General features: G+C 37.8%; 1 long non-coding RNA gene across 2 annotated transcripts in view; it reads left to right on the forward strand.

The window, feature by feature from the left end:
* Positions 1 to 20,737, forward strand: part of LOC308670362 — a 33,086-nt gene extending 12,349 nt beyond the window's left edge. The window contains exons 2-3 of one of the 2 annotated variants that reach the window (XR_014027007.1): positions 8,979 to 9,113; positions 20,604 to 20,737. This is a non-coding gene — a long non-coding RNA (uncharacterized lncRNA). Of the gene's footprint in view, positions 1 to 8,978; positions 9,114 to 13,699; positions 13,747 to 20,603 lie in introns of those variants that run through there. The other variant, XR_014027008.1, reaches the window with a different exon arrangement.
* The last annotated feature ends 2,357 nt before the right edge of the window (positions 20,738 to 23,094 follow it).

Genomic DNA, 23,094 nt, shown 5'->3' on the forward strand with positions numbered 1-23,094 from the left:
ATTGCCAATAGGTGGCAGGGTAAAACAGATTGAATTAAAAAAAAATAAACATTGCTTGTTTGGTGTCAATTTCTCAAACTGATTTGGAACCAGTGAAAAACATACCGCACCAAGTTACAATACATTCAGATGCCTATTTTTTCTAAAGTTATTTTAGCAAAGCCATTACAGTCTATTACCTATGCATTTTTTAATGCCTCAACTTGAATAACAGAATTTTGGGACAATCCTGCATGTCTGAAAGTATAGCTTTTCTTTTTATGTTATGGGAACTCTCATTGTCCTTGAGGGGTTTTATATAGGTTAGTGGTGGCAAACCTATGGCACGTGTGCCACCGCCGTCAGCAGCAGGTCCATCAGGCTGCCACCGCCGCCCGGAGCAGGAGCCCAATCCAGCACAAAGGAGGCGAAGCAGCCAACTAGCAAGCTCAAGTAGAGGTGGTAGAGCAGAGGTCACCAGCCATTGTTGATTGGAGGACTGAAAGAAAAGGGAGGGGCTGCAAATGGGGCGGGGCTAGAGCCTGCGTGATACTAACTAGCCCTGCCCTGTTCTTGCATGGTGCAGCGCCTTGTATCTGCACCCCATGGTGTGGTGGTGGCCATTTTTGCACCTTGCAGCACGGTGGCCCATTTTTGCACCCCTGGTTTTTGCGTGCCAAAGCAGCACTCAGAGACGCTTCCCTGCCCCCCACCCGAGGGCACCACAATGCTGATGTGGCCCTGGCACTTTGCAATAAATAAGTGGGTTTTGGGTTGCAGTTTTAGCACTCAGTCTCTAAAAGGTTCGCCATCACTGATATATGTGGTGCCTCAAAGAGAGAACCAGTTACAATTGATTATGACTAGGTTTTTTTCACGGCAGCATTAGGCCAATGGAGCCATCTCCTTGATTTATTAAAAAGGCTAAAGACTTATTTTACATACATGCTTTTCTCCATTAGCAATTTAGTTTTAATATTGTGATTTTGTTATTTTTGGTATCTGAAATTTTATATTATCTTTGCTATTGTTATTTATGGTTTGTATAATGGATTTTGAAATTTTATTGATTTGATTAATGATGCTAACTTATTGTGAATCACTGTAAGCTAGATTTTTCAGGAGTGTGCAGGCTATAAGTTTGATAAATAAATGTCATCTTACTACTTAATCTTCTACTGGTCATCTGGAACAAATGAGACAAATGGTTTATCACACAAGTGCAACTTAACGATGAACATGTTATAATTCTCTATGCACTTCCTATTACTAAGAGACTAGTCTTTCACCATTGAAAAGCTAAATGTATGGCTCCAATTACTCAATAAATTGAAAATCCATTACTTGTGACATATAAATAAGTTGCTTACATAGATTCTTCATGGATGATTACAATGAAATTTTGTTGAAATTTGTTCCAACAAATTTGTTTCAACAAATTGTTTCTCCCTCCATAAACATACAGATAAAAAGTAAAGGTTCCCCCGCACATGCATGTTAGTCGTTTCCAACTCTAGGGGCCGGTGCTCATCTCCGTTTCAAAACCGAAGAGCCAACGCTTGTCCGAGGACGTCTCCGTGCTCATGTGGCCGGCATGACTAGACGCCAAAGGCGCACGGAACGCTGTTACCTTCCACCCGTAGTGGTCCCTATTTTTCTACTTGCATTTTTACGTGCTTTCGAACTGCTAGGTTGGCAGAAGCTGGGACGAGTAACAGGCGCTCACTCTGTTATGCGGCACTCGGGATTTGACCCGCCAAACTGCTGACCTTCTGATCGACAAGCTCAGTGCCCTAACCCACTGAGCCACCACGTCTCTTACAAACATACAGATAGATGCACACATATTTGACTTACTGCTACACAATGGAGCAAAATATTTTAAATTCATCATATTGAAGAATATTTTTGAACAATGGACCCAGAAGTTAATTTAAAAGTATCTCATTCTGCAGATAATCTTTAAAAGATATTACTGAAGAGGAACAAATTTTACCAGGCAAGATTAAAACTAACTGAAAATGGATTTTAAAATGACAAGCTACAAGAATGATACGGAAAAAGAAGCCGCAATGGACATGCAAAAAAAAATCAGCAGAAGTCTTAATAATTAAAAATTATTTACAAATAACAAACCAAGACAGTAACCTGAATAATCTTTATATACTGAATTTACAAAAGAAGCTTGTTAAAGCTTACAGCACTTAAAAGCACACTGAAGTCCTTGCCTCCCTGCCTCTCTGTGCCTATGGAACAGCAGGGACAAAGAGGCAGGGAAACAAGAATTTCAGCTTCATGGAGACTTCCAGTTTTGCATCGCGATGAGACAGACGTAGCACGGCACAGCTCTGCCTTCCGTGCCTGATTTCACCCTGCTGAGGGCCCTAAAAAGAGCCTAAAGTCACCCCCAAGAGGTGATGAAGAAGGAGAAGTATCTAGTCACGGAGAGATGGCGGTCTTTCCATTTAGTCCAAGAAAAGCCCTCCAAACCAGCAGAGGAAAGACTGGATACATTCCTATGGCCAGCCATTAGCTGCTGACAACCGGAGAAGAAAAGCACCAATTAACATGTCTTAAACAGCATGTTTGGAACTGGGTGAGTATATTGATCCTTTCTTTACTATTTTACAACTGCATTTCCTGGAAAAGGCTCCCAAGAAGCTAAAAACCTCTGAATGTGAATGGAAGTGTCGTTTTAATTTCTATGGGGGACAGAAATACACAGTTGAAGTGGAAGTAATATAAAACTACAGTGTTGGAATTTGAGAAATGAGCTAATTGTTAAGATTTTCTCTTTGAAAAAAAACATTGAGGTAAAATACAGGAAATCAAGCCTTTGTTTTAAGAGTGGGAGAACAGCTGGCAATAAAGGAAAATATTTTGGCATACTTATCACCCTGACCTTGTTGGATTATAAACAACCACTGAGCTTGGAGCTTAATCTCAAGAGCTAGTGGAAGAGAAAGAAAAACTTGACCTTTGATTACATCAGGCTGGGAGAGACTTTTGAGCTGTTTTCAGGGAGGTTGAACACTTTGAACACTTTGAAACGTGGATTATAATATTGCCTAACTTTTGGAAGCCTGAGACAAAGGATCATTATAAAATATTGCTTTTGGGACTGGATCTGTACTCTAAAATATATAGGATTATAAAGACTGCATATAAAGACCAGAACGCAAGAGGAAGCTTTGTTCTACTCTTACTGAGACTGGTGAGGATCTCCAGGAATGATGCCTCAAGAAAAAACAAATATCTTTCAGAAGGAAATATACTCTATGCTACAACTAATTCATCAAACAATTGTTGCATACAAAGAGGACATAAAAAGAAACCACAATGAGACTAAAAATAATTTAGATAATATGAAAGATCAAATCTTCAAATTAAATCTACAACTAGAAAGTTCCCAGACAACCACCACAAAGTATGAACAAATAAACCAGAGATCAGAAGATGAAGCAGAGGAAATGGACCTAGAGATGTAAGAGATGAAAGAAGGGAAATATAAACTATTATACACAAATAAAATACTGCAAGATTTACCCATAACAATGAAATTGCAAAAGAAGGAGTTAATGTTAAATATGTGAACCCAGACAACATGTTTACTAAGCTCTAAAGTGTAATTCTTAAAAACTAATAAAACTTTTAAAAAAAGAATTTCAGCTCCATGAGTTCACCCAACAACTGCACTGGGAATCCTTGGATCAGCTTTTTTTTGATGAAGTGATCACATCGGCGTCTTGCTTAACTGCTTCGCTCAGTGAGTGAGATTCTGATCCCAATAGTGGTTGTAAATTGAGAACTACTTCTAATAGACTTTTATCTATCTGGACTGAAATGATGAGGCCTTAAGGATCTGTTTATAGATTAAAAAATGGGATATGGAGAAAAGAGATTATTGGTTGCATTTTAAGAGACAGCAATAAATTTATATGCACGATAAAGGGATAAGTCATTTTTATATATTTTCTTTACTATATTGTTTTTTCTTTCTTTTCCTTTTCCTTTTTTTCTGCACATTCTATTTTTCTTTTTATTCTTAGTTATTTTTTTATTGTTATAAGTGTAGCTTTTAATAACATTACTATTAAAAATATGCTGGACTGGAAGCAGGAAGTTTGTGAATGTTCATCCTCCATTAGGCACAAAAGCCAGTTGGGTAACTTTAGGCCAGTCATTCTCAGCCCTAAGAAGTATTAGCCAACCACTTCTGAACTGTTGCCAAGAAAAATCCATAGACTGGTTCATGTAGTCACCAAAAATCATTATTGACTCAAAAGATTATAACACTCAGGAAAATGTGTTTCCTTAGTGTCATGAGATGATGGTGATGATGATGATGATAACGACAACGATGATGTTTTCTGAGAAGACTATTTTCCTCTCTCAAAATACCTCATGACATTATCCCTGCCTACAGCAGTATGTGAAACAGTTCTGCTCACTCTTGTTTTTCTTAATTGAACATAAGGATAGCGTTGTAACAAGGTCAACTCCAATAAAGCTTTTCCTTATCTTACAATCATTAATATCCTAGGGAAAAATGTGTGCATCATTTCACAGGCTGATTGGCAACAAATACTTGTTTCTCTGCCTACATTTTGCTCTCACCTGTGCCTACAACATCTATTAATGCAAACAGCCAAATTAAGTCATATTTTCTTTATAACTATTCTGCTTTTAACAAAGCAACTGTCTCTTAATAATTTTAAAATATAGGAAGATCATAATATATGTAAAATAAGGAGACGGAAACAGAAATGCAAAAAATTGGCTACTTAATAAACATTGATATCTTCAATGTTATTGCTAGTTTTGCCATAATTATGAAAGTAGGGTTATGCTATTTTTCTTTTGAATGTGCATGCAATGTTGCAATGCACATAGAAAAGGAGCAGGACTTGCAACAATGCTATTATGCTGCTTTTATCACTGTTGGTTAGTTAATTGCTTCCATCATAAATTAGACAATTGTATAACGTCATCAGAATATTAAATAATATGCAATGGCTTTATTTTGTCACTAGAGCAATTTTTGAAAATAAAAGAATAGTTTTCTTCACAACAAGATTGCCGTTCATCTGTTTTCTTTAATTACTAATTCCTACAACTAATTCCTACAACTAATTACTCAAAATATATTAGGAGCCTGTTGGTGAAACAAGCATCAGTCTACTAAAACCATACTGTATGGCATCACCATTGCACACAAACCAAGTAAAGCCCACCAAAATATTTTAAGTAAACCAAAAGACTCAGCAGCCCCAGAAGAAAAAAAAAGAATCGTCTACCACCATGGTGGTGAACCTATGGCACATGTGCCATAGGTGGCGCGCAGAGCCCTCCCTGTGGGCACGTGCGCCATTGTCCCAGTCCTAGGCCTTTAGCTGGGTTTTTTTTTAATTTAAAAAGTTTTACAGTACATTTTAACTTTATCAATCCCCCCCTCCCCCACCCCTATCTAACTCTCCCTATCCCTCTCCCCCATTCCCCCCTCCCCCCCGACTTCCCAGAGCTAAATACAGGGTATAGAAACAAAAAACAAACATAAGCATCCATATGCTATCTACAATAAACTATTAATTCTATCACCCTCTAGCTCATGTAAAATGATTACAAACAATATTAATATTACAGATAAAAAAAAAGAAGAAAAACAGAAAAGGAGCTTTACTCAAATGCTAAATGAAATTTCTTAGTCCCAATCCTTATTCATATTAATTTCAAAAAAAAAAACCTTTCATCTACTATTTACCTCTAATTTCTAAACAAATTCTCAATTATGCGCCAAAAGCGCCTATCTCTATTGACCTTATTAATCTCAACCAAACTGAACTATGATCAAAAATAGTTCTTGCGTATATCACGCCAAATGTCTCACAATTCCAGATCATCCTTGAGTTCAAATAAAAAAGAAATTTAGGCAATCTAGCATGATTCATGACACGCTTAAAAAAAAAACCCACTTTATCCATCTGTAAGTACGCTTTGGAGGTTCCATAACCTTCTGCTGGTCTCGCTCCTGCTCTCGTCCCACTCGTCTTAGGGCGGCACGCGACATCCTCTGCTCTCCAGCAGCATCCGATGAGACTGTAACTTGATCCCCTCCAACACCATTCTCCTCTGTCTGTCTATCTGCAACATCTTGAGGCTTTCCCTCACCATACCCCTTTGCAGCTTCCAGAAGTGATAGGGGGGTTGCTTTTAACACGTTGCTGTAAAAATCACGTGCCTGGGCCACAGTAACCAGACGATGTCTTTTACCTTCGTGCATTACCACCAGTCCGACTGGAATCTCCCATCTAAACTTGATATCACATTTCTTAAGTTCCTGTGTAAGAAATGCAAAATCTTTCCTTCTCCTTAAAATCTTTGGAGGAATCTCTTTTAAAACCAGGACTTCTTGCTCAGCAACTACCAATTTAGTATCATAAGCAGCTTGAATGACTTCATCTCTAATTACTCTCTTTGTAAAATAGACCACCACATCTCTGGGTAACTTCCTCTGTCTTGCAATCCATGAATTTACACGAAAAATTTTATCCATACTTCCCTCAATTTCAGATGCTGGCTGGCCCAATACCACTTCCAAAGCCTCAGAGATCAGCTGCTTTAAATCTTCTTTAGGATTCTCTTTTAAGCCCCTGATTCTAATAGCATACTGCATCTGATGGTACTGAACAAGGCTCAATTCTCCGTCCATTTTGTCCCTTATATTTTCATTCTCTAATACCTTTACTTCTAATATAGAGTTCTTTTGACTGAGATCCTCCACTTTTTCCCCCAGCTGTTGCACACATTCAGCTACACTTTCAATTTTAGACAACATGTCTACCCTCATTGCTCTAAACTTCTCTTCCATCTTCTTCTCCAATTTCTCCTCCAGCTTTTTCAACTTTTCATCCATCATATCAGACATTAATTGTGAATGCTTTTCAAAGGCATCTTGTAAATCCTTAAGCGTCAATGCCGGAGGAGGTGCAGGAGGAAGCAAAGCTTGCAACGAGGTCTGCTGCACCGGGGAAGACCCCGCACTCCGAAGAGCTTTAGAAGTTTGGGCCGCCATCTTTCCCCACTTTCACTTGTTGCGCACTTTCACTTTAAAGCTATAAAATCCATTGAGCTAGAGAGTAAAAATAAAAGTCCACATCACCATGACCTCCTGTACCGCTCTGCCTGCATCTTGATACTCAAAGGTATTTCCTTCTGGCAGGGGTGGTTGCTAACGCCTGGCTCTGCTCCAAAAATCACGGAGCAGAAACGCTGCGCAGCTCGGAGCAACCCAGGCTTCGGGGGGGCTCAATCCTTCAGCCGCCCAAACTCACAGCTCAGGCGGCCCCGGAGAGCTCAACCCCTACCTGGGGCCTCACCCCCTCCTCTTCTCCCGAGGAGGGGGCTTCAAATCCATCTAAACAGCTGATCGGCGCTGTTTACGATGGATAAACACAGCTGCGGAGCGGACAGCCCGGAGACGGCTGTCTTCGGCGCTGCGTCGCCACCGGAAGTCTCCTTTAGCTGGGTTTTATAAAACCTTTTCGCTTTAGGCCTCCGCCGCTGTGTGCAAAAAAAAAAAGGTTCAATGAATCAATTTCAATTTCTCCCAGGAAAAAAAACATCTCACAAAGTTGGAATTGATTGATTGAAATTTTTAGTCCCACCCAGTCTGCCGTTACCACCACAGCCATGCCCAACCAATGGCCATGCCCACCCAATTGGCCACACCCAGCCAATGGGTCACACCCATCCTGCACCCGATACATAAGTGGGTTTTGGGTTGCAGTTTGGGCACTCGGTCTCTAAAAGGTTCGCCATCACTGGTCTACCACATAGAGCAGACATGTCAAACTTGCAACATCACGCAACGTATTGGGACAGTTTTGCCATTGCTGGCAACAGAGTGGGTGCAGTTTCCACATGATGCGTCTGGCGTGGAGGCCAGCAGTTTGACACCCCTGACATAAAGTATAAGGATTGCAACAGACACTATGTAGGACAAATAGAAGAGTAACAGAGCCCCTACAAATGCTCAGGCTTTTATTATCATACTTCAGATACGTTATGTGAAGTTGCTGTCCAGAGAAGTCTCTAGGAAAGGTGAAAAAAAAGAGGAGTCAACCAGCAGGAAAATGAATGGACTCCATTACAGTCACATTGGGTGCACTCTTGAAAGACACCAAGGGACCAGGCTGGGAACAAATCTTCCTGAAGAAAATCTAAACCTATGTCATTGCTACGAGTCAACACTGAAGTGATGAAAAACAATCAGTCCCTATTCTAAGCAGCTAAATAGAAAATGCGATCAAAATCTACAGTATTTATCTTAAGGCTAGCAAATCCGTGCTGTAGTAATCCATATAATCAGCAACAGCAACAGCAACAAATATGTCTACCAATCAGGTTAAAAATAGCAAAGGCATACAAAATACATAAACAGGATAGAATAACATCCCATTACAACCTGTAAAGGTAGACTTTGTTGTATGTATTTAACTATACATATATATATCCTCTTTTACCCCATGAGTGGTACATGTCTTCCTGAATCTCAAGTCCTCTACCAAAGGCTTGGGAGTCTGAGGGTTTTGTGTAATATGATAACTGTTCCTAACATCGAGTGCCATCTTTAAGTGGTGTAAAGTTAAAAAAAGATGTTTCCATATCAATGCTTAAGTCATGTATCTATATTTCCGGGTGTCAATTGTTCCTGTATTTTAAACTGCCAATACTGTCAAGTTAACAAGCCAAAATTTTTCTTTAGAACATTAGAGCTTATTTTGAAATAGAAAATTAAAGCTAATCATGCTGTCCATATGACAAAGAGTACATGCTTTGTCATTTCCTTTCAAGTTGTTTGGGCTATATATCATTATATTTAGTACATTAGAGGTTATGGCTCGTTTCCTAATTTGACATTTCTTTTAAAATTCAAAAGATATGGTGAAGTGGCAAGAGTAGTATTTATACTGAATCATTGTTTCATGCTTAATTTTCAGATCAAATATTCAGAGAATACTAAGCAAATATATACTATAAAAATCTGCAATCTTTTGGTGAGTGAAGGGATATGCAACAACATAGGAAGAGCACAGTTAAAATGAACAAGGCAGTCATGCAAATTGGGCTGGGTGGTAAGTATATTTCTTCAGTTGTGTGAAGACTTATTTTCTTTTAAAAAATAATCTACATGTAGAACTTACAACATTCATATGATTCTGACCTTAAAATGCTAGAAAATCACTGTGCCATTGGAGGGGAAAACAGGAGGAGTGGTAGTGAAAGCTTCAAAAAAGGAACTGCCCACTTCAATATAGTATAATAATATTGCATACAAAATAAAGTTTGTAATCTGCCCTTGATGAAATGATTTTATAGCAATTCAATGTGACACATTAATGAAACTTATAATTCAGCAATCCCCATATTACTCAATGAAGTAGTGGGTTCCCTTCATTGATATATTCAATGAATAATAAAATAAATCAATTAAGAGAAACATTACATATTCAAGCTGATTTAAAACATTTTATCCCTACCCCATGATAGTTCTAAATATCAATTTTCATTTTTTTCATGAGAAAGCAAAGCACCTTATTCATAGGCTCATATTATTTTACTAAGTATAATTCATTTACCTTAATTCATGAATATCCCAGGCCAAATATGCAGAGTAGATTCATGCTTTGCATTAGTATTTAATATCCATCTGCCTTTTGCTCTTGATTGTACTTTGGCACAGTAATACCTTTGGTCTGCCCAATTCCAAATGATGTAGAACATATAACTCTTTATTTTTAATTTGTACAATTATTTTAATTTGCTGCTACGATAATAAAGACAGATGGACACAGTGATGAAGCCAGTTTTGTAGTATATAAATAAAGTAACATAACCTATTACTTCTCCTGGTTTCAGAAATCTGTTCACATTGATCCATGATTATCTTCACTGTTATTCTTTTCAAAACATCAAGATTTCTGGATCAGCTGATCAGTGTTTTAGGCTCACCTCTTTCAAAGCTAGTCTGGTGGCTGCAAAAGAATGTTGGAGAATATGTGTAGTCCATGAGATGTTCAAACCTAGCTTAGCCAATTGTTACTTAATAAACCATAATTCAGCTGTTGACTAACAGTTCACAGTTCTTTGTATGTTCAATACATTTTAATTATTTGAAAATCCAGATGTTATCTTAACTAATATGTCCCCCAAATATGAGGAAAATAAGGTTAGCAAATTAAAGGAAGAGGTTCTTTACCTCCCAGACCCACCAATACTATTTCTCCGTCCTCTTCTAATAAATGAGTAACATGATGTGGAATAAAACTTGCAGTAAAAATGACTGAACAAAATTATTTCAGAACTGCATTTATCCATTTGTGGTAACTTTTTCATATCATTGCATCCTCAGCAAGAAAGAACAGAATGCTAAAGTGGTGGTTCAGCTGCTGAAGTTTGGTTTTGAAAGCAGATTCAGCTGATCTCTTGGTAGTCTATTGTATTAGCCAAAAACCTGCAGGATAAAGTAGCTTTCATCTACTTCAAAATAGATGCTACAAATAAAAATCTGTAGAACTGATTTTGGACAATTTGTGGAATTGGTTCCAATGACTTGGATCTAAAAAGGAGAAAAGATGTTTGTCATGTTAGGCAAATTATCTGCTCTCTAAATCTTTGCCCCATCCCAACTTCAAGTCCTGTTATACTGCCTCATCATGATGGAGGTAGGAAATGGCACTGAACATGTACTAAAGTTGAACTAAGGATCTTTCAGAATTCATCATGTTTGTTATGTAACAACTTTAAAGCCCTTAGGACACGGGTATAAAACTCGATTGCATCATGTGACGTATCATGATGTTGTTTGCCTTTGTGGAGCGGGGCAGGTGTGGTCTGCTCATGATGCATCCAGCACGTGGACACCTGAGCCTTAGGATGTTTAGTTCCTGATGTTGTCATGCAAGGAGAGCAAATCTGAAGCTTTGAAAAGACAATTACAGCAGAAATATGGAATGTTAGAAGCTTGGAGATGGGAAAGTTCAACAAAGTGAAAAATGAAATGAATTGATTACATGCTGACATTTTGAGCATCAGTGAATTAAAATAAACTAGAATTTCAAGATGATACTTTTTTCAACTCAGGACAAAAAAGGGTATTACTTTTAAAGTCAGGAAAGATATACAAAATATCTTGGTACAATGAAGCCAATGATAAAATAATACCAGTTTGTGAACAACCCTTTGGTGTGACAGTTTATAGAATTTAATATGTTTATACTCCAACTACTGAGCCAGAAGAAGAAGAGGTTTATGAATTTCATGATCAAGATCAGGCTGAAATCAACAGAACATGCAAACAAGACGTGTTTCCTCTGGAGACTGAAATACCAGAGTTGCAAATAGCAAGGAGGAAAACATAGTTGGACTGTATGGTCTAGGAAACTGAAATGAAGAAAAAGAATGTCGAGACTCTAGAAAGAGTACAGAGAAGAGCAACAAAGATGATTGGGGGACTGGAGGCTAAAACATATAGGGAACGGTTGCTGGAATTGGGTATGTGTGGGTTAGGACGCTGAGCTTGTCGATCAGAAGGTCGGCAGTTTGGCGGGTCGAATCCCGAGTGCCGCATAGCAGAGTGAGCGCCTGTTACTCGTCCCAGCTTCTGCCAACCTAGCAGTTCGAAAGCACGTAAAAATGCAAGTAGAAAAATAGGGACCACTACGGTGGGAAGGTAACAGCGTTCCGTGCGCCTTTGGCGTCCAGTCATGCCGGCCACATGACCACGGAGATGTCCTCGGACAAGCGCTGGCTCTTCGGCTTTGAAACGGAGATGAGCACCGGCCCCTAGAGTCGGAAACGACTAGCACGCATGTGCGGGGGAACCTTTACCTTTACCTTTTAGTTTAATGAAGAGAAGGGTGAGGGGTGACATGATAGCAGTGTTCCAATATCTCAGGGGCTGCCACAAAGAAGAGGGAGCCAGGCTGTTCTCCAGAGCACCTGAGAGCAGGACAAGAAGCAACGGATGGAAACTAGTCAAGGAAAAATCAAAGTTAGGTGAGACCTGGCTCAAAAACAGTAATTGTGACAGGGACCTTGGAGTCCTAGTGGATGATCACTTGACTATGAGGCAGCAGTGTGCAGCAGCAACCAAAAAAGCCGATACAATCCTGGGTTCTATAAACAGGCATAGAATCAAGATCATGCAAAATAATAGTACTGCTTTATAAAACCCTAGTAATTGCACCTGGAATACTGCAACCAATTTTGGTCAGCATATCACAAAGATGTTGAGACTTTGGAAAAAGTTCAGAGAAGAGCAACTAAGACGATCAAAGGCCTGGAGACTAAATCATATGAAGAACGGCTGCAGGACTTGGGTGCAGGGGTGACATGATATCAGTATTCCAGTATTTGAGGGGCTGCCACAAAGAAGAGGGCGTCAAACTATTCTCCAAAGCACCAGAGGGCAGGACACGAAACAATGGCTGGAAACTGATCAAAGAGAGAAGCAACCTGGAATTAAGGAGAAACTTCCTGACAGAACAATTAACCAATGGAACAGCTTGCCTTCAGAAATCGTGGGTGCTCCATCACTGGAGGTTTTTAAGAAGAGACTATAGGTTCTCCTGCTTGAGCAGGGGGTTGGACTAGAAGACCTCCAAGGTCCTTCCAGCTCTAATCTATTTGATAAAATTATTGGATTTTTAATGGATCTTGTGTAAAGATAGCCATTTTGAGCTGTGCAAACAATTCAGAAGAAGGTTTTAGCAAACAAACCACTCTTCTGAACCTTCTGCTTGGAAAGTCAAGGTTGCTGCGTCTTTTGGTGTAATTACTTCCTATTTTCTAAGCATGCATACATGTGCATAGAAGGCATTTCACTTCTCTTTGGCAGGAAAACCAGAGAAATGTCTTTCATGTGTGTACACATATGATCAGAAATCTAAGAAAGGACTTTGAAGCAGCCACATTATTATTGCTTTAAGAGCTGCACCTACTTTGAGAGCATTGCATGAATGCCTCTCTGAATTACCTTGAATAGCCCTAATTGCAATATTTATATACTACATTACTTTGCCTAGCTGTGATGGTTATAGAAAAATGCTTCAAAGATTATCTTTTTGTTTCTGTTTCACACTGACTGACTTTGCACACCGTACTCAGGCACTGGCTGGGCTCATCCAATAAGCTACTGAATCATAAATCATGACTTACCCAGTCAAAAGCAAACAAGAAACACTGCTAAACTCTACTTTAGGAAGTTATACCAAAGCTGAGTTTAGCAAGACGGAATGAAGTGTAACACATTCTGGGCTCCACTACTTTTCTCATCATCCTTTTTTTTTGTTGTTGTTCCACCAACAAGGAGGACTATGGAACTTTTGACTGCACTTTGCATTAGTGACAAAAGGTGACATGAACATTCAGGCTTAGGCATCGTTTATGTCTTGATTTTTGTAATCAAAGTACAAGCAGCTCACAATAAAAAAAATCAATGAACATTTTCTGACTGTTTTAGTGCAGAAGTTGACACTTGCTGCTAGGGTTACATGATGAAGATGTCTATGAGAATCAGTTCACATCTATTATACCTTACTGCTATTGAGAAATAAAAGCAATTAGGCATTTACTGTTTAATTGCCTAATTCTTCTACTTTATAGTTTTAACATTTAATTGTGAGTTCATTTGCCTTGTATTTAAAATCTTTTTCAACAGACTGGAATATATTACTCCATGAAGGCTGAGCATCCTACATAGTATCTGTAACTCCATTTCTGCAGACCCTGAACTCCTTCACGTCAGACATTTGCATTTCTCCCCACTAATGCTGGTGGCAAAATGCAAGACTGGCAGCACAGTTCAGAAACATTGAAAACAAGTGCTTAAATATATTTTTGTTTCACCCATTTGTTTCTCTTGAAACCATCAAGCCAGCTCCCAACAATGAACATTTAGACACGTCCCGTTCCATGACCTCAATGCTGCTTCTTCTGTGGGCCTCAAGAGGCCAAAGCCAAGTAAGTAAAGTTAGTAAAAATAAAGGATCCAGGCCGGGGGGGGGGGGGGCAGGGGAGGCAAAAAGCTTGAAGCTGCCATCCCCCAACATGACATCTTTCAGATTTCTCAGAAGGAAAATCAGGTTGGAATAAGTTTTCTTTAAGCCCCTTTTCTCTCAAACAGAAGATAACTGTCAAATAGCCTTATATGAAAAATATTTCTATTAAGTGAAGTGGACATTTTATCACATACGTTTAGGCAACCTTCTCTGATGTCATCATATTCACAACATTTAATCTTACCTGTAAATATAATGCAACATAACCTTTTGTAAATATAATGCAATATATTAAATCAATTAATTGCTTGCCTAGCAGTATGCCTATAATCCAAAGGGGATGTGAGCAGACAAGATATAGTCAAGCTGCCAGGAAAAGACAGCCACTTCCTTGTCTGTAGCAAGTTTGGATGGGTTAGAGGGTAACTCAATTGGGAGAGTTCCTCTCAAGCCATTGCCAACCATTCATCCAAAAGGACCGGTCCTCATGTCTCTTATGTAGGAGATGACCAGACTCAGCCCTAGAGTGGGGTGAGATGCATCATCAGTCTGATGTATTTGACCCCACTCGGGCTCAGTCCAGTCATCTCCTACATAGGAGACTTGAGGACGGATTCTATACCTCCAAAAGAAACCTAAGTCCAGCCACCTTTGATGTTTTTTGACTCTTACCTGGCACCAATTTTACTGACCATTAGTAGAGCACCTTTGTGTATAGACAGTATGGAATACAGATGCTGTTATCCGAGTGTGCATTTCTAGCTGATAATCATAGGGAAGGAACAATCAAGTCCATGGTTACTCAATCTGTAGTAAATCAAGGCTTGACCCTCTACCCCATGTTATTCAATATCTATATGAAACTCCTAGCACACTTTCCTCCATTGGTTTGGAGTGAGGTATGTTGTTAATTTATTTACTGTCAGAACATGAAGATGCCTTGGAGATTGTGCAGTAATGACAGATTGTGCAGGACTGGATGGGAAGAAAAAGTTATTTATTTATTTAATTAATTAATTAATTAAATTTTTATACCGCCCTATTCCCGAAGGACTCAGGGCAGTTTACAGGGCAGCATAAAATACAATATAAAAATAGTATAAAATTAAAATAGATTAAATTAATTAAGCCCAACAATTAAAACAATATTAAAAGCTAAAACCTAAAAAGTTAGATGTAACCAGGGCTTTTTTTTCAGAAAAAGTGCTCAGAACGGAGTTCCGGCACCTTTTTTGGATAGAACCTTGTAGGGCAGGCAAGGTGGGTTGTATGACATGTGTGAGTTCTGGCACCTTTTTTTCTACAAAAAAAAGCACTGGATGTAACCATGACAGAATAGAGTTATTTATAAATAAACATCTTGGCTTTCCAAAACATAGGTTTCAGTTGTGGCTCTAAATGGGAGTTGTGCTCCCTTGAAGGTACAGGCTTGTGACTTTTGGGTTTTCCTGGATTCACATCTCTTGTTTCAACAGCAAGTGGAGGCCATGATCAGGGAAACTGCTGCTCAGCTTCAAATGGTATGCCAGTTACAGTCCTTTGCTGATGGTGATTGATATCCTTATCACCATGCATCCTGATTACCACAATTCACTTTAGTTGGAACTGCTTTTGAAGATAGCTCTGAAATTACACCTTGTCTAAGACTCAGCAACCAGACTGCTAGTGGGTGGAATCCTTTACTTCAATATAACACCTATACTCTATTGCTGCTAGTAGATTTCTGGATCAAATGAAAAGTGCTGGTTACTACATACTCTCTATCTGCTGCAGTATTGGGCTATATTAGGAACCACCTTACTGAAAAGTACTCTGCTATGAAGTCACCAGAGACAGCCTGCTTAGCTCCCATCCTGTCAAGAAGTGAGAATAGCCTGGACCAAAAGCAGCCTTTTTTCCCCACAATGGTTAAATCCTTAATCAGTTATGATGCCCCAGAGATGCATTTGCCCTCTCTCACTTCTGTCATTCCAAAAGCTGTTCAATATGCTTTGATTGCTAATCAGATAATGTCCAGGTAGCAATTTAGAATTTGATTTTGTTATTATTTTAGCTAAGGTGGGATTATGATCTGGAAAATATTTTAATTTTATGATGCCATTTCTACTTTATATAAACATTGCTTGGAGTCTGTATGAGTGGGTGGTATATACATTTTATTAATAAATAAAGCAAAACCACTTGTGTTCATTGACATAAAACACAGACTTGAAAGGTGTCTATTTCTGGTCCCCTAGTCTGAGGAGGGTCACAAAGGCCTTTCCCTTTACTTGAGGCAAAGAATCTCTTCAATCCTGCTTGGCTGATAGGCTACTTAAAAATCATGCAACTTTTTTGATGGTTATAGTAGCAGTTACAAATAAAACTAATTGTGACTTTTATACTGGTAGTTTTATGTTAAATCAGTCATTCTTAACTTCTAATTTAGTACTGATCAATACATATATAATGTTCCTATAAAACGTTGTATACATCCTCAATAAACGTCTTACAGCCTAATAAAGGAACAACCAGGAAACACTTACACCAACACTGCCAGGGCAAGCCACTATAAAAAGAGAGGAACCCCTCCCCTTTCTAGACTGATGATGTTATAGTACCTAGTTTGGTAATGAAATGTCTGCAGAAAAACAACCAAACTCAGAGGCCACTTAGGACCAAAAAATCCCACTCCCCCAAACCTATATTTTTACATATGATAAATACATGCTTCTAACATATGGCATGTTAAAATATGTAAAACTGTCTGGCCCCATTTGTATTTAAAAGTAAAAGGTCAGGCCTGGATAATAGTTGAATAGGAGAACTGCAGGGAAGATCAGGGTTGTAGGTTAGATGGGCAAATCCAAAGACGACTCTGAACCATTCCTGTATTATTGCTAAGAAAAAGGCATGCATGTGTGACTTCCTTGTTGTAGCATGTGCCCAGTGGAACAACATTCCTCCTGATATTTGAATGCCCCAATTCTTTGTTCTTCTTCACAACCCAGGCTCTTCTTCAGAGGAAGAATGAGGGGTGAGCCATCTAGAATGAAAGATCTAACATGAGTTGATTGGTTTCTGCTAATTCTATTATTATGCTGTTACTCAATTGTTCTCTTTTCGGTTCTGGGTGTTTACTGTATATTTTATTCTAGTTCCTTGTTTTTATAATCTTATACATTTTAAATCACTCAGAGAATTGGGCAGCCATAAAATTTTAACAAGCAGTCCATAAAACTGAGCTTGACTCAAAAGGAGATTCTACTTTGATATGTATATTTCAGATACTCTTTCAGTGGGATCCATTATTTTCAAATGAACTGTTCTTTTCTGCTTTGTTTTACTTTTCAAGTGTTTGGGGAGAAAAAAGGTGTAAGATCTGGCATTAGAATGAACACTATTAAACAGATCTTATATGTTAGCTCTCAACAATCCAAAGTGAGAAGAGTGTGTAACATTCCATTATATCTATCCAATCCACCAGAGGGGGGAGGCGGGATATGTTTTGGGTCCCCTCTCTTAAGGTGGGACCAAGGCGGCTCCCTCCCTGTGGAACATCCCCCTTGCAGAAAGAATATTGCCTGCATTTTGACACTCTTTCTAAAGGCCCTGAAGTCACTGTTCTGCCTATGGGCCTGGGGACCCTAAAGTGATCAAGTGGTGGTTTGATTGTTGTTGCCAGGGGGATTTACTGGGTTTGTATTTGCACTAAGTTTGTATTTATTTATATAAGGCAGCCAGAGTGTGTTCGAAGATCATATAATTTTTTTGTAATAAATAAAAAATAATAATCTAATGCTTCAATAGTTCACATACTTCTGAATGGATCCTCTCACATTTGTTAAACTCTCTTAGGTGATTATTGTCTGAGAATTATTATATTAGATAAATAAGAAGGCTATACCTGAAAACTAACAAAACTATCCCTTTTTTGATGTCGTCCTCATAAATTGGATTTCACTGTATATATATACAGACAAATACATATTATTACAAATTTCCAAGTTATAATCAATACTTCCTCTCTTTTTTCCCTTTAATACATACTATCTCTTATCTAAATTAATATATTTCTTATTGCTACCCATCAGTCATTTAATAGTGTGTATATATATATATATATATATATATATATATATATATATATATATATATATATAGGTAAAGGTAAAGGTTCCCCCGCACATGCGTGCTAGTCGTTTCCGACTCTAGGGGCCGGTGCTCATCTCCGTTTCAAAGCCGAAGAGCCAGCGCTTGTCCGAGGACGTCTCCGTGGTCATGTGGCCGGCATGACTAGATGCCAAAGGCGCACGGAACGCTGTTACCTTCCCACCGTAGTGGTCCCTATTTTTCTACTTGCATTTTTACATGCTTTCGAACTGCTAGGTTGGCAGAAGCTGGGACGAGTAACAGGCGCTCACTCTGTTACGCGGCACTCGGGATTCGACCCGCCAAACTGCCGACCTTCCGATCGACAAGCTCAGCGTCCTAACCCACTGAGCCACCGCGTCCCTTTTATATATATATATATATATATATATATATATATATATATATATATATATATATATATATATATATATATCTTTTAGTATATTTCATATTTTAACATTCCACCTTTAACACATCAAACACCTTATCTATTTTCCTAGCTTTAATTTTATATTGATATTGAAATTGAAACGTTTAAGACTTCTCGTTTTCATATTGCTAAATAACCTCCTTTCCCTTTACACAATTTTCTTCAATATCTGGTAATGTAATCCAGTTCTTATTTATCTCATTTCCATATCCATATCAATTATACAATATTTAGAATAGTAGTCATTAAAATACCAATTTGTAAGGAGAGAAAAAAAAACAAATGTGCTCCTAATGTGCTATGACTTAATGTGAGTAAGGAATTGGGACGTAAGAACTATTTGGAGAGTATATCAATTTGTCTCATCACTCATCACTGGTGCAGTGACAGTGGTTTCTGGGGTTTGGTGAAATATTATCTCATACTGATGTTGATCAACATCAGCATTATTCATTCTGTACATTTGTACAAAAAGGAATTTTGACAGTTGAATATCAAAAATATTTCCTGCTTTTTCCAGCTAGACCTATTTTGAAATTTCTTTCACTCAAGAAGATGCAAGATAGAGCATAGAAGTCTGTTTTGCTGACATACTTGTGAACGATATGTGATCTTATCCAGTAACTCTAGCTTATGCCACAAAAGGAAGGATAACTGTGTAACAATTCAAAAAAATGAGGAGCAAATAGGTTAAATTTATCCGCCAAGTTGAGATCATTCTTCAATTGGTGTTTGACCATTAGCTAAAAATGGTACTTCTGACTAATGAGGTACCATTTAATGAAGAAAGTTTATACTTGGGTCTTGAAATGCAGCTATACTGTTTGGAATGAACAGACAGTTCAATATTTTTCCTAATCTTATCCAAAATTCTTCTGTACTATAAAGGAATTTTTTGTCTTCATTCGGCCAGGTTGGCATATCAGCCTTGTGTCATCTGCATAAGCTGAGAATAATAGGGCTGGCTCTTCTACGCAATAAAGCTTACTACAGTATTTCTATTATATTCTGCTTACCCTATGATACAAAGCAGCCTGATGTGCATTTTGAATGATATTTAAACTTACTAAAAGAGCCTTTTGATGTGAATGTTAGCTTTTTTAAAAATTATACTGATTATTGTAGCAAGTGAACTGAGCTTGGGGTGGGGGGCTGAAAAGGTAGTATAGGATAGCACTTTTAAAGAACCATGATTCTACTGTGATGGCTAGGAGGAGGAAGAGGAAGAAGAAGAAGAAGAACAACAACAACAGGAACAACAACAACAGCCTGGAATTATCAAGGACTTGATCAGATAACCCTATTCCCTCCACCCATCAGTGAGGTCAGAGAACCTTTGAACCAATATAAAATCAGGACAGTTTCAATCTCATTATGTGACAAAGAACATTCTGTTTTTTCCCCAAGATAGCAGCTGAGGTTGTGATCATTCCAAGTTACTCAAAGGCTGCTCATAAGATTATCATAAATCATTTTTTTAGATTTTATAACAGCAGTTGAGGGATCAATTAATTTAATAGATCAGATTAAATTTACTTTTCATTCATTACACTGTATATTTTGTTCCAGCCCTGATTTTTATTTCAATGTGGCCTCTACCCAGTACTGTACACAGCCATATACTGTACATCACATACTATATACATTTTTGTGGAGGGGAAAAATCCCCAAGATTGAGCTCATTGAGTTGGAATTGACAAGGTGCATTGTGTAAAATGTTTGTCTCTGTTTATCGTTCTTTTTATATCTGCTCTTTTCTTGGAGGGGATGTCATTTTAAATTCAGAATTCTTTTTTTCCCCCAACATTATTTACAAGACTGACATACAAGCAACATCTTCTGTCATTTTAAGATCAGGCATAAACACAAAACAAAGAGTGTTTTTGATTGTAATAGTAGACTAGGCATTAAATTGTATTAAACAACCACAATTTCCATAGGAATGAAATTACAACATTTTTCTCTAGACAACTTTTTATCCTTTATGTATTTTAAATCAGGTCCAGACAGCAAGAGGAGCAGATAGAGATTATGAACGCTAACAGTATTGCCAAACTTCTGGAGGGACCTACTGCAAGATTCATCTGGGAAAGGTTTTCCATTTAAATCAGGACTACACTCTGTTCTGCAACACTATAACACTCATGTAGTGTTATAGAAGACCTCCATGAATTAATGCATAATGGTAACATGACATTAAAAAAGAATAATTCATCACAAAACTAGTAGAAAAAATATATTAAGTATATTTACTATTAACACCATGAATTTAAATCAACATTTATCCTGTCTTCTCAATTAGTTTTTGGAGTGTAACCACCAAGATATTAGTTCAAAGACAAAGGAAATCTTACTCTGTCCCAAAAAATTCTGCACACCTTTCTAAACCATCTGAATACCAAAGTTATCACTTTCATTCGTGATCTCAGGTATAACAAAACTGGATCTGCCCAGATTATGTTGAAATCTGTCCGGAAAGCTGGATGTTACACATACTGACACTATTTACTTCCTGCTCAACAGTGAAAGCAAATGAACTGTAATGATATCCAAAAAAGGATACAAAACAGAGAAGTGTATCTGTAAATGATTTTTTCTATATTTGAGAACCAAAGACTTGAATGTCCTTGGCTTATATCCAAGCTAATGCAAGAGGAAGGCTGCTTGGGTGCAGTACTGTTTTCCCACCCCTCCTCCACTCTGCAATTCCAAACCAATACCCCCCTTTTTGGTGAGTTAGGGGACTCTAAATAGCATGGCATGATATATCACAGCAGAGCATGAAAACATTGAGTTGAGATGGAGGAATTATTTTTTAAAAAAAGCAAAAGTCCTTTATTTTAAAACATATTCAGGTAATCTTTCAAAATGTATTTTATGAGAATACTACTCGTCAACAATGTACTTCAATGTTTCAAATGCAAAGGATAAAATATCAATTCATCACAGAGTTAAGAAGATTCTTTCTAGGGAAAACTTTTACTTCCAGTTGTCTATTTCTGCAATTTTCTAAGGCCATAATTAATTCTTTTAACTGTGAATTATTTGGATCTGTTTAATACTGGGCTCAGATTATATTTTTGCAACCATAAGGCTGTGTGAGATTTGCCAAGGGCTTAATTTCATGCAGTTTTAATATTTTTGAAAACTAATATAAAAATCCAAACTTTTAATTTCCTTATTTCAATTCTTCATTACTTGAAAAATATGCTATGACTTCAAATGAAAACTCCTTTCTTCTTTGAATCCAAGAATATCCTGGAGCATTTAAAAGGAAATTCTTCTCATGTTTGATTTATAGGTACACCTTTCCTTTAGACTTGTATTCTCATTACTTGTCCCTCTGGGAGATATGACAGAGACTGAGAAATAAAATACCATGGCAATCCATGGCTAGAGCAGTAATGAATAAATATCTTTTGTCCATAAAATCTGCAGCATATGTTGACATTTACATATTCTGATCTCATAAAATTGGGTAAATACTTGAAACTAACAACTGATAGTCATTGTCAGCAATAAGGAATGGTAAACATTAAAACTGCAGTGATCCAGATTCAAGGGCAAAATGTGATTTGGAGCACATGTGGGCACATATACAGACCATCTGTTAAGTATATGCAAGGCCTTTTTTGTCACAGCACGCTCAGAACAGAGTTCCAGCACCTTTTTTGGATGGAACCTTTTAGGGTAGGCAAGGCGGGTTGTATGACATGGGTGAGTTCCAGCACCTTTTTCTTTTACAAAAAAAGCACTGAGTATATGTTAAACCTATAGTGTCTTCTTCCAGAATCGCATGCCAGCTGCAGAAAGCAGCCACAATCCTCTGAAAAGCTGGAGCTGCTTTAACATGGTTCCAATAGGTGATGTATCTATGACACGTTTTCTCTGAATCACAATCCAACCTTTTGACACAAAATCTTTGCATGGCCCTAATAAAGCTCACCTACTATATTAATGATTGTTTATCATTCAGAAAAATCAAATATTTGAGGCAAACAATGGTCATGTTCTAACAGAGTATACACACAATTTAATTTGGATGGAACCAATTTTGCATATTTATATTGTATAACCGTGTATAGTATTTCTGAGGAGCCTTTTAATTCCAAAGAAAGGGGGAGAAAACTAATAATCATATTAGTCTCTTGCAGCAAATACAACAAAGAAGTTAAAATTTCACAGGACAGTTTAAGCCTTTAAAGCTAGGCTGTGCATATTCTCAACACATGCATTTCCCCCATCATACCATCTGTTACATAAATGTTACACGGTATTATTTATTAAAAAATAAGCCTATTTTTTAAAAATCTACTCCATACTGTAGCTGTTTTTTTTCCTTTTTTTATAATTCCCAATGTTCCTAGTGTCCAGGTATAAGGATTGGAGCTAGGTTTAAGAAAATCAGTGTCTTGTTTTTGTGTTTTATTTTTTTCCAACTACAGATGAGTGCTTGAGTATAGGACTGATTCTAGTATGAGGTAAAGTAAA

The sequence above is a fragment of the Vipera berus genome (genome assembly GCF_964194415.1).
Source record: "Vipera berus genome assembly, chromosome: 6".
Lineage (NCBI taxonomy): Eukaryota > Metazoa > Chordata > Lepidosauria > Squamata > Viperidae > Vipera > Vipera berus.